Genomic DNA, 14,301 nt, shown 5'->3' on the forward strand with positions numbered 1-14,301 from the left:
ATCCTTCGGGGGACAGTGAGGAGGTGACAGAAAACGGTCTACAGAAGGCCAGTTAGAAAGTGGTGGCAACAAAGACTAGGGATACAGTCTTAACCTGAACTAGCATGTCTTTTCAGCACACAAACGGCAACAGGGCGCAGCACATAAAACCATCATAGAGACCACAGAAGGGCAGAAGTAAAATTACCATTGCTTGGCCTTCTGTGGCAGGAAGTTTTAGAACACAAATTCCTTCAAATACAAGTAGATCGGTATCACTCTTAACAACAACAAAGAGGACACAGCAGTGACTTTAACCAACTCTTCCAGATTTACAGAAAGCATCCAGCTGACCAAACTTTGCAACCAGGGTGTCTTTGCTTTCAGCGGGGGGCTGCAGATCCCACTGCAGCGAGAGCGGGGCTCAGCCTGGGAACACCCGAACCCCAGGGAGCTGGAGAACAGCCCGGCCGGCCGTGCTCTCCCCAGGAGCAGGCTGAGAGGCCGATGTCTCAAATGACAATAAACACGTCGTGGGACAAGGAAACTCTGTCTTCACTGACAGGAATGGGTCAGCCTGCCTTCCCCTTCACAAAGAACCGATTCACATCATCCTTATTTATACAGTATGTGGCCCAAAATTACATAACATTAAAGATTTACTGCCTTGATATTTCCTCATCTAAACAAATATACTGGGTTCAGAGGCCCTGGCAGGCTTCTAAGCTGGTCTCTCTGATACTGGACTGCATGAGATTATCATGAAGAAGAGGTCTTAACACATATATAAAGGGCCTGGCACTGTGCCAGGCACACAGCAGGCGTGCGGTGCATGGCGCTACTGCCAGCACCAATCCCAAAGCCGCGAGAAAGCAGCGACAAACTGTATCCAAACGCATATTATAATCGGGGATAGGCCCCTTATTTTGACATAAGAGCCACATGAAATTTAACTACATATGTATATGTATTATGTGCTCATACAATATTTATAATTCACCCTATTAAACTGCACATCTGAGAAATGAAAGGGCTGAATTAGGATAAATCTCAAAAACATTTGAAAATAAACCAACACCAACAACTATTCGCAAAATACTACCGCGTATAGAACTTCTTGCCTGGGAAATCCCAAGGGCAGAGGAGCCTGATGGGCTACAGTCCATGGGGTCGCAAGAGTCGGACACGACTGACTGACTCAACAACAACAACAGGACTTCTAGACAGACAACAAGGTATTCAGTGTAAGTATTATTATGCTATGACTGTCAGAAGTCTCTTTGTACTGAGAAAATAAAAACGAAAATATTAATATAAAACACCTGAGAACTTAAAAAATGAGAAATACACAGCTCAAGACTTGAAACCACAGATCGACCTGAAGGCAAGACACAGATCAGGTGACAGATTCGGTGAGTGCGCATCGGCACGGAAGATGCTACGAGAACACCATCGGGCCAAGCTGAGGTACACAGCCTGTCGTCAGAGAGAGACTCAAAGATGACTTAGCTTTGGGGCCAGGTGATTTCCTGTGCCCACAGGAAACTTGCTTCTTCCCTGTAACAAGTCTGGGGTCCAGGAAAGGACAGTGGAGGTGCGTGGGGGCTGGGGAGGCGGGTGAGCAGAGGCTAGCGGGGAAGAGGAGCGGCTCTCTGTGGAGTCCCAGCGACCAGAGCAACGCCGCGGGTCTCCATGTGGAGACCTGTCCTGAGACGCACTGCTCACTGCGGGGGCTCTCCTCAGTCTACCAAGGGCCCAACGGCAAGGACGAAACGCACGCTCCCGGTTTCTATGAGTGTGGCCCAGCGAGAGACGGGAGGAAAGCACGACAGCTTTTTGGAGCACCTACAACGTGCCTGATATCACTGCTGCTGCTGCTAAGTCGCTTCAGTCGTGTCCGACTCTGTGCGACCCCACAGACGGCAGCCCACCAGGCTCCCCCGTCCCTGGGATTCTCCAGGCAAGAGTGCTGGAGTGGGGTGCCACTTCCTTCTCCAATGCATGAAAGTGAAAGTGAAGTCACAGTAGGCAGCATTTAATCCTTAAATCCATTCCTTCTGAGCAGGTGCAACATTATTAGCTCCACCAATGCAGACAGGGGGGAAAAAAAGGAGCCTCAGTTTACTCAACTTGTTCCAAGCCACCTAGTTGGAAAAAATGTACCTGGGGTTCTAACTCAGGCTTCTCTGACTCTAAAACCACAGCCTTCCTTCTGCACCAGACTGCCCTTCAAAATAGTTTCCTGAAAGACAAAGTCAACAGAAGAGAATTATAAAGAGTGACAGGAGACCAGCTAGTCATCCAAAGGAACAAACGGCTTACATCAGCATGCTGGATCTTTAGTAACTTACGTATAAAACCACTAATTCTGAAACAGGGCTTCCCTTGTAGCTCAGTCAGTAAAGAATCTGCCTGCAGTGCAGGAGACCCAGGTTCGATCCCTGGGTTGGGAAGATCCCCAGGAGAAGGAAATGGCAACCCACTCCAGTGTCCTTGCCTGAAAAACCTCATGGACAGAGGAGCCTGGTGGGCTGCAGTCCATGGGTCGCAAAGAGTCGGGCATGACTGAGCGACTAACGCTAACACTGATTCCTAAGCATGTGATTGATGTTTCAGTATTACAGAAATTTCTGACCTAGCTCCACCCAGACAGCAACACGACAGTTCCTTTGGAACTGGAACACACTTTCGCCTTACAAATTTTACCAACATAATAATCATACTGATTAAAAATAACAAGGATAATTTTACAATCTTTAACGTAAAAATTTTTCTACTGAAGCCTAACATGCAGATACAAAACTGCACACAAATCATAATGAAGCAGCTCCATGCATTTTCACTCAGTGAACACACACACACAAACCGCACCCCCTCAGAGCGCCACGGGCACCTGGAAGCCCCCCGACGCCCCTCAGGGCCGCCTCTCCCCTGCTGCCCTGCCTTCCACGCTCAGGGATTCCTTCTGCTTGTTTCTCAGCTGTATGTTAGTACAGTTTTCCTGGCTCTGGCTTCTCTGCTCACAGTTGTGATAACCATGAGCAGCGAGTGCATTTTCACTCCTGTGCAGTGTTCCAGCACATGACTGTGGCACTACTTACTTATCCATTCTACAGCCGATGAGCATTTAGATTATTTCTAGTTTGGAGTGCTAATGACTGGCATTCCTCTGAGCATTCCTGCCCAGAGCTTAAGGTGGTATAACATGATTTTCCAACTTTACTATGGTGTGAAAGGGATATGCATTCAGTAGAAACTGCACTTCTGTTTGTGAATTCTGAACTCTTCCCAGGCTAGCAGTATACATTTATGATCCTCTCATGATGCCGGGCAGTGGCATCTGGCTACCTCCCAGTCAGTCACATGATCTACTGTTACAATCATTACTGTTACAGTTAAACAATTAAACTGCTAAAATTATCCTGTTTCTCACTTTCAATATAGTAGTCAATGAATTACTGGACATATTCAATAATTATAAAATAGACTTCCATTACACGATTTTGCCCAACTGCAGGCTAGTGTCAGTGTTCTGAGCATATTTAAGGTAAACAAGGTAAGCTTCGGTCTTTGGTAGGTTAGGTGTATCACGCGCATTTTTAATGGCACCCCACTCCAGTGTTCTTGCCTGGAAAATCCCATGGACAGAGGAGCCTGGTGGGCTGCCGTCTATGGGGTCACACAGAGTCGGACACGACTGAAGCGACTTAGGAGCAGCGCACTTTTATGTATATTTTCAACTTATGAATAACCCCATCATAAATCAAGGAAGATCCATATGTGCCTTCTGATGCAATGCTATCTTTTCTTCACTTGAAAATTTTCCTACTTTAAAAAACTATCTTTTATCTCTTCAGAAAAGAGCCATGTTATACATTTAGAACTTCCCTGACGGCCACTGTTGAGAATCTGCCTGCCAGTGCAGCGGACATGGGTTTGATCCTGAGCACGGGAAGACCCCACATGCTGCGCGGCAACTGAGCCAAGTGCCCCAACTACTGAGCCGGCACTCCAGGGCCTGGTAGCTGCGACTGCTGAACCCTGTGCGCCTGGAGCCCGCGCTCCCTAGCCAGAGAAGCCGCTGGGAGGACAAGGCCACATACCCAGAGAGTGGCCTCACCTCGCTGTGATTAGAGAAAGCCCATGCACAGGAACAAAGACTCAGTGCAGCCAAAAATAATACATTCTTAAAAAAGTTAAGTTTTAAAAAATCTGTACTGTAAAGCCTTTGACTGTGTGGATCACAACAAACTGTGGATAATTCTGAAAGAGATGGGAATACCAGACCACTTGACCTGCCTCCTGAGACATCTGTATGCAGGTCAAGAAGCAACCATTAGAACTGGACACAGAACAACAGACTGGTTCCAAGTCAGGAAAGGGGTACGTCAAGGCTGTATATTGTCACCCTGCTTATTTAACTTATATGCAGAGCACATCATGAGAAACGCTGGGCGGGATGAGGCACAAGCTGGAATCAAGATTGCCGGGAGAAATATCAATAACCTCAGATATGCAGATGACACCACCCTTACAGCAGAAAGCAAAGAGGAACTAAAGAGCCTCTTGATGAAAGTCAAAGAGGAGAGTGAAAAAGTTGGCTTCAAGCTCAACATTCAGAAAACGAAGATCACGGCATCTGGTCCCATCACCTCATGGCAAATAGATGGGCAAACAGTGGAAACAGTGTCAGACTGTTTTGGGGGGCTCCAAAATCACTGCAGATGGTGACTGCAGCCATGAAATTAAAAGACGCTTGCTCCTTGGAAGAAAAGTTATGACCAACCTAGACAGCACATTCAAAAGCAGAGACATTACTTTGCTGACCAAGGTCCATCTAGTCAAAGCTATGGTTTTTCCAGTAGTCGTGTATGGATGTAAGAGTTGGACCCTAAAGAAAGCTGAGTGCTGAAAATTGATGCTTTTGAACTGTGGTGTTGGAGAAGACTCTTGAGAGTCCCTTGGACAGCAAGGAGATCAAACCAGTCCATCCTAAAGGAGATGAGTCTTGAGTATTCACTGGAAGGACTGATGTTGAAGCTGAAACTCCAATACTTCAGCCACCTGATGTGAAGAGCTGACTCACTGGAAAAGACCCTGAAGCTGGGAAAGATTGGGGGCGGGAGGAGAAGGGGATGACAGAGGATGAGATGGTTGCATGGCATCACTGACTCAATGGAATGAGTTTGACTGGGCTCTGGGAGTTGGTGATGGACAGGGAGGCCTGGTGTGCTGCAGTCCATGGGGTTACAAAGAGTCAGACACGACTGAGCGACTGAACTGATAAACATATTCTTTTCAGCAAAAGGCTGACATGCACTTTGAGACATCTGCTTTTAACCTTGGTAAAAGGTGATTTTTCAATAATTCTAGGCTTATTCACCTAATCAACCTAGTAGAAGTATGCATTATTCCAAAAGTGATGGAGCAGGGGATGAGAGGCAATGAGGGCACTACAAATGACATTTCTAAAATGTTCGACAAATACTACACAATCAGATACACTATATAATAACCACCACCAGGGGAGACACATCCTGAAACCTCATGGAATTAACTTCCTAAGAGCCATCCAATCTCAGCCGGCTATCTTTCTCAGTGGAGACCTACCTGGCACACAGAGGCAGGCGGTTACTGGAGAACATGAACAAAAAACGTCAGGTGTCGCCCAGGAAAACCATGCCGCCTCAGATCTGCTCTCCGGCCCAGCAGCCTCTCACTTCTCTCCCCGCTCTTCGGATACCACTCACTCCGTTTTCCAAGCCTCAACACCTTGTCTCACACGTTCCGCTAATCCAAGCAGGAGAGAATGATAGCCTCTTCTATCGTTGGCATGAAATTCCTCCCTACTGACTTCACTAACACTTCAAGGAATTAGAATCTTCAGCATTATTTGTCCATAATATTAGGATAAAAGGTTTCACCTCCTTTTATGGACTTTTGTTGTCATTTAGTCACTCAGTCACGTTCAACTCTTCTGCAACCCATGGACTGTAGTCTGCCAGGCTTCTCTGTCCATGGGATTTCCCAGGCAAGAATAAATGGGGTGGGTTGCCAATTCCTCCTTCAGGGACTGAACCCACATTTCTTGGCCTGGCAGACGAGTTTTTTACCACTGACAGCCATGAGGGAAGCCCTCCTACTATGGACTTCAAGGCCTCTTATTACAGTGAAGCAGGTAATTTTTATTGTCCCTAAAAAGCACACTTTGCCTCAGGCTGCCTGTCATGATTACAGGCTCCTTGGAGCCCGTGGGTAATCAGAAAGATACTTGAGTATCTGAACCAGTCTCCTCCTTTCCCATCCTAATTCCCTCCCACCCCTCTGCTCCCAGACCCCAGATGCTGGGATAGAAAGCTGCTCTTTCTGTCCCCTAAGAGTGTCCTAAGCCAATGACCTAATCTGGGCTTTCAAGTCCTCTATCCACTCTCCCACCATCACTGTGACTTACTAGCTGAGTGTTCCCAGGGAGACTTGGCTTTGGGTACAGAGTCCCTGCTGCTTACACTCAAGCACTCAGGATACCTGAAGAAAGGATGGAAAGCAGGAAGCAGCTGTCCCTGACAAGGGCTATGGGGAGAGAATGGCAGGGTTGGGTCACACAGAGAATCTCAGCCCCCAGGCCGAGTATGCTGAGGCAAGAGAAACTGCAACAGGTAAGGAAGAGCCTATCTTCTCAATGCGTGACAGATTCGGTTAAAGGTGATAATCGTACCCGGAGGAAAAAAAGTCTACAGTAAGTTCCCTATAACGAGCAACAAAGTGAGAAGAGGAAACTAACCTCCGACAGAGGACTTCTGCAGCAGGTGGGAGGCTAGCCTTGATGAGCTGCAGCACGGATCCTTCCCAGGTTTTTCCCATGCAGTTCTGATTAAGGGGGACTAGCATCTGCTCCACGGATGCTCTGGGACTAAAGGAGCACACGGCACAAAAGAAAGAGGACTCAAGGGTAAAAATTCCGAGAGTCCTGGAAATGCAGAGACATTCAGGGAGCAAGACATGCGGGCCAGCGCTCAGTGCCACGGCTTCAGGAGCCACAGGCACAACCGCCGTGCTCCCTGTGCCGCCCAGGGAGCAAGAGGCCCCTGTCCCGACCCCAGTCTCAGTGCTGGCTCCCCGCCTCCCCATCTTACACGCGGGGAATCTCCCCACTTAAAGTTCCAGAGACAGGAGTAACTTGACTTCTTGGAGACAATCACTAAAACTTCCCAGAAGCCCTCATAAACTGGGGTTATCACAAAGTTTTTCCTCTTTCTGAAAGGCATGTTTATGACAACAAAACTTAAAGGTCACCGTAAATAAAACTGCCAAAAGCAACAAATAATTTAATAATACATATATATATATACACACACACACACACACAGATATATTTAGTTTTTCCACTAAACTATGAGTTCTTTGGTTACCCTAAGGAGTTCAAGGATCAAAAGTGCTGGATTGAAAAATAATACCAAAAAATTCTTAAACAGGACAGAAAAAAAAAATCCAAAAATAAGTGAATAAAAGGGTGACTGTTCTAAAAATATTGTAACATTTGCAATATCTGTATTATATAAAATAAGTCAACAGAAATGTTCCATTTACCAGACTCTTAAGCAGAAGCTTGATATATACCTGACAAATGCGCTTGTGACGTTGGTAAAGCAATTACAAGGTGATTTTCAATAACTCTATTGCATGATTCATCTTTGAAAAGGTAACTATTTTAAATTAATTGCTACAAAGACTGAATTGCCAACTCTCTGCAAGCTAAGTCTTCTTCTTTGTCCTTTGATCCTCTGTGATAAGAGTAAGACCAGCATTTTTTATTTCAAGAAAAATCACACTGTGCTCTAATCCTCCAGTTAAAGTAAATGGCAAGAATACATACGCTGTTTACTAGAGTTCCATTCGGAGAAGGCAATGGCACCCCACTCCAGTACTCTTGCCTGGAAAATCCCATGGACGGAGGAGCCTGGTAGACTGCAGTCCATGGGGTCGCTAGAGTCGGACACGACTGAGCGACTTCACTTTCACTTTTCACTTTCATGCATTGGAGGAGGAAATGGCAACCCACTCCAGTGTTCTTGCCTGGAGAATCCCAAGGACGAGGGAGCCTGGTGGGCTGCTGTCTATGGAGTCGCACAGAGTCGGACTCGACTGAAGCGACTTAGCAGCAGCAGCAGAGTTCCATTCGCACTAACTTACATGCAGTTTACTTATGATACAATTATCTATTTATCTCAAAAAAATAAAAAACCATAAACAAACACATTAGGTGGGTAAAAAAGGATTCCCCTCAGGTTCCGTACACATATTATGGACTTCCCAGGTGGCACAGGGGTAAAGAATCTGCCTGCCAATTCAGGAGACAAGAGACATGGGTTCAATCCCTGGATAGGGAAGAACCCCTGGAATAGAAAACCACAACCCACTCCAGTATTCCTGCCTGGAAAATTCCACAGACAGAGGAGCTTGGTGGGCTACAGTCCACACGGTCGCAAAAAGTTGGACACGACTGATGCATGCACACCATGTCTGCAGACAATGCCACACTCTGAGAAACCACTTCCTAACTCACCCAAATACTGTAACAGATACTTATTTTACTGCCAACACTGCTTCTTAACCGCTAAACAAATCCACATAAAAACACACCAGTAATGAGCAGCAGCTTATCAGAGATATCAAAAGTATCAACAATTCAATCACTCAACAAGCAGTCACTGAGCCACTATGCTAAGTGCTGGAAATACAATGATGTGCAAAATTATTCCTGCTCGCATAAGGTAAAGGGAATCTTACTGATGGTAAAGGTATCCGTCAAACGATCACATTTACGGAATGTAATTATGCAGAGAGAAATGTTATAAAGGAAAAGAACACAGTGTAAAGAAAAAGGAGTTGATCTAGACTGGTATGGGGGATCAGAATGGGACTCCCTAAGGAAGTGAGGCTTATGCTGACATCTGCAGGACTTGGGTGGGGGGTGAGGGGGCCGGCACGGGCGAGCAACAGCAAATGTGGGTTTTAAGCAAGAGGGAAGAGCATCTGAAAGGGCCTGGGGTAAAGGTAAGCCAACCCTTCAAGGAAGCTGAAAGCAGGCCGGTGTGTTTCGTGCACGAGCTTGGAATACAGGCATAAGAAAATGATGAAAAGTCTTAGAAACGTTTGAAAATAGGGAGGAGGAAAAGGACCTCTAGCATTATGTCCTGGTAGGGCTTGAGCACCATAATGCCTGTAAGAGAATTTTATAAATTGTAAAGCACTGCACAGTTTTGTTAATAGTATGAGTCCCACTACTTCTCTTTCTAAATACACTTTTGGCCTGGATGCCAAGTGACCAGCTGAAAGCATAAGAGCCAAAATTAGTTCCCCAGAGTTCTAGTCCAGTGTTTTGCCCTACACCACATTGTCTAAAAATTTCACTGTTTGCCTCACTTAACCATCTAATGTCTTTTCCAGACAGCTAGTTCTTCATGACAATAACTCCAACTGTGAGCACTTACTACACACTTTTCTAAGCTCCTTATTTACATTTAACTCATTTAATCCTGAATTCTAGAAGGAAAGTTCTATTCACTGTTCAGATGAAGACACTGAGGCTCAAAACAGTTAAAGAACTTAGCCAAAGTCACAGGGCTCGTAAATCCTGGCACTGTTAACCCCAACCCTAGCTTCTGCCTACATCTGTGGGTAAGTATGTACGTAGAGATACACTGAGGAGGGAGAGGACAGAATGCAGGTGTCTGGAATTACAATCATATACTTGCCACCCACCAATGTCTAACTCATCTAGCACCTGGGTAATAGTGGGGCTCAGCAAGTATCTGAGGAATTGAAGGGATGACAAAGGATTTTAATGTGGAAGTAAAGTGATTTTCTGATGCTTTCCCACCAAGTCATGTATTCAACAGCTATGCATTACATGGCTTTATTTTCCTTGACTCTCGCTGATGACTCTTCTCCATTACCTTTATCATATTTCACAGACTGCAGCTCGGAGGTAGAGGGGGGAACCGATGGAGCAATGAACTAGCGGCCAGCCTCACTGCACACCAAACGCCCTCCCTCCTGGGGCTCTGCACTTTTCCCTCTCTCACGCTACTCCTTCCTTGGTTTCTTCTATTCAATCACCTTCTCACAGAGGCGTTCCCTGACCACTCAATGGCAGTTTTCTCAGGCCTGCAACACTTCACTCCCACCCCCAATTCTAGAAGAGCAGGGGCCTGGTCTACCTGGTTCTCTGAATGTATTCCAGGACCCTGGGCTGATCGAATACATATTTAACCAACGAATGAAAAGACAATACTCCGGATTCCCCTCTGTTCTCTGAAGTCCTCCATACCCGTAAGCTTTCCACTCCAGGTGGCTCCACACTCCATTTTCAACCATAACAACACTTCTGCAGGACTCGAGGTTTGCAAAGTAGCCTGGACTCCATTTTCTGAGTTGAGCACCTCACACGAACTGAGAAGGGAGGTCCGGCCTGGTAAGAACGCCCATCCTCCCATTTTAGGGTCGATGAAATTGAGCCTCAGGAAGGGGATTCGCCCGCAGCCGCGCCGACAACACGGGCAGGAGCCCTAAGAGGTGTCGCTTCCACAACGCCCTATCCCACGAGCCGACGGCCCTGGGTTCAGGATGCTTCATCACTTTTATTACTATTGTTTAGCAGCACTCATTCCGGACCCGCTCCAGGCGGAGGACGCGCCCCTGCCCTCGCCGCGTCCCCGCGCGTCCCACGCGCCCCCGGCCGCGCCCCGCCCCCAGGCCTCAGGCCCCGCCCCCAGGCCCCCGCGCCGCGCCCGGGTCTCTGCTCCCGCCCCGCCAAGGGCTCCCGCGCCACGCGGGGACCACCCCCTGCCAGCAGAGCCCAATCAGCAGAGGCCCAGGGGGCGGGGCCGCGAGGCCCCGTCCCTCCTATCTGGGCGCCAATTGACCCCCTCAGCTGTCACTCATAAGGTCGCACTCGCACACCCGCCTTCCTCCCTTTCCTCCAACCCTCCCCTTCAGGGGGGGGAAAAAAACAGAAACGGCGGTTGGGCCACGGCGGTCGCCAACGGCGGACGGGAAGCGGAGGGGAGAGGAGCTGGGGAGCGAGGGAAGGAGGGCTCTGGGAGGAGCAGGCGATGGAGGAGGAGGAGGGGAGCCCGGCCCAGCCGGAGCCGTCGCCGCCGAGGACAAAATGGCGGCGCTGGCGGAGGGCCAACTGTGAGGCGGGGCCGCGGTGTCCCCCCTCCGCCCCCACCCTCGCGCCGGCCGGGCCGGTCAGGGGGAGCCCGCTCGCCTCGCCGGCCGCGGGCGGGGAGGGGAGGGGAGCGGCCCGGCCCACTATGCAAAGCGGCCGGCGCCACCGCCCCGTGGCAAAGGTAAAAGGGTCGGGTTCAGCCGCCGCCGCAGCCGCGGCGCCTCCATGTCCGCGCGCCAGGCCCGCCCCCTCCGCCGCCGGCCCGAGCCCGCCCCGGCCCTTTTTTTTTTTCCCCCTTCAATTTTTACCTCAGGATTTGGCGCCAAAGCAGCCTCGAAGCAGGTCCCGTGTCTGCGGCGGGTCGGCCCCCGGCGCGGAGGGCAGGGCGCGGGGGGGAGGCCGGCTTCCCGACGTCGGCGTTTGGCGGGAGCCCCCGGGCCGCTTAGGCTCGCGGGGCAGCTGGCGAGAGACGGGACGCCGGGGTGGGAGCTGGACGGCGGGGGCGGGCCCGGAGGCGCCGCCGGGGTCGCGGGGAAGGAGGGGTTTGTTATTGTTTTTGTCAGTGAAAGGTCAGAGTTCGTGACCCCGGTGCCGCCGCCGCCGCCGCCGCCCGCGCGCTGGGAGGAGGAGGGCGAATGTTCTTCTTCCTCTTCCCAGCGCCAGCCTCGCCGCGGCCGCGGGGGGCGGGCGAGCACGCGATTGGCTGAGGCGCGCGCGCGCGCCGGAACGCGCCGTCCGCGCCGCTCCGGCAGGCCCCTCCGCGGCCGCGGCCCGGGCGGCGCCTCCGGTCTCCTCCGGGGTCTCCGTCCGGGCTCGGCCGCGCCGCCATACGGCCACCACGGAGCTTAAATGCCGAGGTCCTCGGGGCGAGGGGTTGGCTGGTCGTCGTCAAAAGCCGGGAGCGCCGGCCTCCCCGTCATTCGGGGTGGCTCGCCCGCGAGCTCCTCGAGGCCGGGTGGGCACCGTGTTCTCGCCGTAACGTCCCCCACCCGGGCCTCCGCCGAGCCCAGCCGAAGCCTCTGTGCTAGTGGACTGAAGAAGTGATGGCGGCGGAGCGCCCGGAGGGCGGAAGTGGGTGGTTTGTTGGGTGGGCGTTGACCTGTTCGTGCCCTCGGTCCGGATGATCCGAGGATGCACCACCTTCTGGGAGTATCAGGTAACGTGTTGAAGCCCTCCCAAGCCTGTCACTGTCTTTTCTGGAATATATGCCCCAAGTCTTACGTCCAGAGTCTCCTCGCGATTTGAAACTGAACAACAGTGCTTCCGTTCAGTTCAGTCGCTCAGTAGTGTCCGACTCTTGGCGACCCCATGGACTGCAGCACGCCAGGCCTCCCTGTACATCACCAACTCCCGGAGCTTGCTCACACTCATGTCCATCGAGTCGGTGATGCCATCCAACCGTCTCATCCTCTGACGTCCCCTTCTCCTCCTGCCTTTAGTCTTTCCCATCATCGGGGTCTTTCCCAGTGAGTCAGTTCTCATCAGGTGGCCAAAGGATTGGAGCTTCAGCTTCAGCATCAATCAGTCCTACCAATGAAGTGCAACAATGCTTAAGTGTATACAAAGAAACTCCTTGTAGAGTTGCTTACGTATACAAATAGTTGATTCTCTTGATCCTATGAATCTTGGGTTGTAGGTATTCACTAGATACTTCTCTTAGTGATGATTTGACTTGCTTTGCATGGTGCGGACTGCCGTTTTATTTGAGACGCCCTGAATTGCATAGGCCAGACCGCTTGATGACCGTGCTTTTGATAGGCCCAAGATCCGCTGCTAATTGATTTTTTTCCTGAACTTTTCTTGTTTATTATTAATAAATTCTGACTCGAAAATGGATGATTTAACCATTTGTTGTTGTTTTTTTTTTTAACCAGTAGCCATTTAGCTTTTATCAGTGTGACCTCAACTTTGAGTATTTTCTCCATAATCTTGTAATATTTTTATTTCATAGGAAATGCTTTAACACACCCATATTCCTTGTTTTCATCTCTCAAGGAAGAGGAAGATGAGAACCAGAAAGGTCAAATGATATGCCTAAGGGAACACAGTATTTTAATGATAAATCCTTGTAAACATGTACTGCTTTGTAATGGTGTACTTCCCGGGCCCCCCCCCCCCCCCCCCCCCGCCATTAGGTAGGTTTTCAACGTTGTATACCACTTCTAGCTATAGCTTTAAAATACATACATTGAGGTTTTTTGTGGGGTTTTTTTTTGGGGGGGGCGGCAAACAAAACTGTACTAGATTTTGAAATGAACACTAAACAATGTTTCTCTGATGGCTTATGATTTTCTCCTTTTAATACTCACAGTTCTGTGAACAAGGCAGTGTTATTTCATTTTACTGAGGTGAAAGAACTGATGCCCAGATAAGTGACCTTTCTGGTGCTCCGGGTGCAGAAAGTGAAGCCAGATCTCTGATCTAGTCCTTTTGCCATGCCATATCGGTTTGCTCTGTTTGTACTAGTAGTCAACGAATTGCCGGTTAAAACCTTGGTTAATGTTGATACTACCAGTAATAGCAGGACCTTCCTGGCGGTCCAGTGGTTAAGACTTGGCTTTCCAATGCAAGGAAGAGGAGGCCTGGTCCAGGAGCTAAGATCCCACATGCCTTGTGGGCAAAAAAACAGAAGCAATATTGTAATAAATTCAATAAAGATTTAAAAAAAATTTTAATAGCAAGCCTTCATAATCCTGAGCACTTTTCTGCCTCAGAAAACAAGTACATGGACATGCACTGGCAGACTGCTGTTAGAGTATGACAGGCCTCTGCAAACGGAGGTGGGCACTGCCAGAGTGCCGGTTTTTTGCTCCACTGTGTGTTGGGCAGAAGTTTTTAGTGGTAACTCTTAAGTGACTTTGTAACACTTGATGGATTTTATAATAACAAAAATACACACATTGTGTTAAACTAGCTATACTTTTTTTGACTAGTAATAGGAAGTATCCACATTTGCATTCACAGTTGCTTTGAAAGTTGTTTTATCAACCTTTTAAGGATTCTTGGGGAGTGTACTGTAGAACTGCCAGGTGCATTCTGGGTCTGAAAGCTCTGGGTGGGGCCTGGCATGAGCATGTCTGCTGGGCATCCTGGGTCATTCTGATGTACGCCACAGGCTCAAATCACTGCGTGAACTCCAAAAACGTGGC

The 14,301-nt window shown here is 49.1% G+C and overlaps 1 protein-coding gene across 10 annotated transcripts in view; it reads right to left on the reverse strand.

The window, feature by feature from the left end:
* The window catches only part of NR2C2 (nuclear receptor subfamily 2 group C member 2), a 115,032-nt gene extending 103,484 nt beyond the window's left edge, over positions 1 to 11,548 (reverse strand). For 4 of the 10 annotated variants that reach the window (XR_003031713.2, XR_003031714.2, XM_024982465.2 and 1 more), the window contains exon 1: positions 11,461 to 11,548. The gene's annotated coding sequence lies outside the window, so the exon portion shown is untranslated. Of the gene's footprint in view, positions 1 to 2,142; positions 10,727 to 11,460 lie in introns of those variants that run through there. The other 6 variants (XM_010817972.4, XM_059879505.1, XM_005223130.5 and 3 more) reach the window with 4 other exon arrangements.
* Positions 11,549 to 14,301: the final 2,753 nt, after the last annotated feature.

The sequence above is a fragment of the Bos taurus genome, chromosome 22 (genome assembly GCF_002263795.3).
Source record: "Bos taurus isolate L1 Dominette 01449 registration number 42190680 breed Hereford chromosome 22, ARS-UCD2.0, whole genome shotgun sequence".
In the NCBI taxonomy this organism is placed as follows: domain Eukaryota; kingdom Metazoa; phylum Chordata; class Mammalia; order Artiodactyla; family Bovidae; genus Bos; species Bos taurus.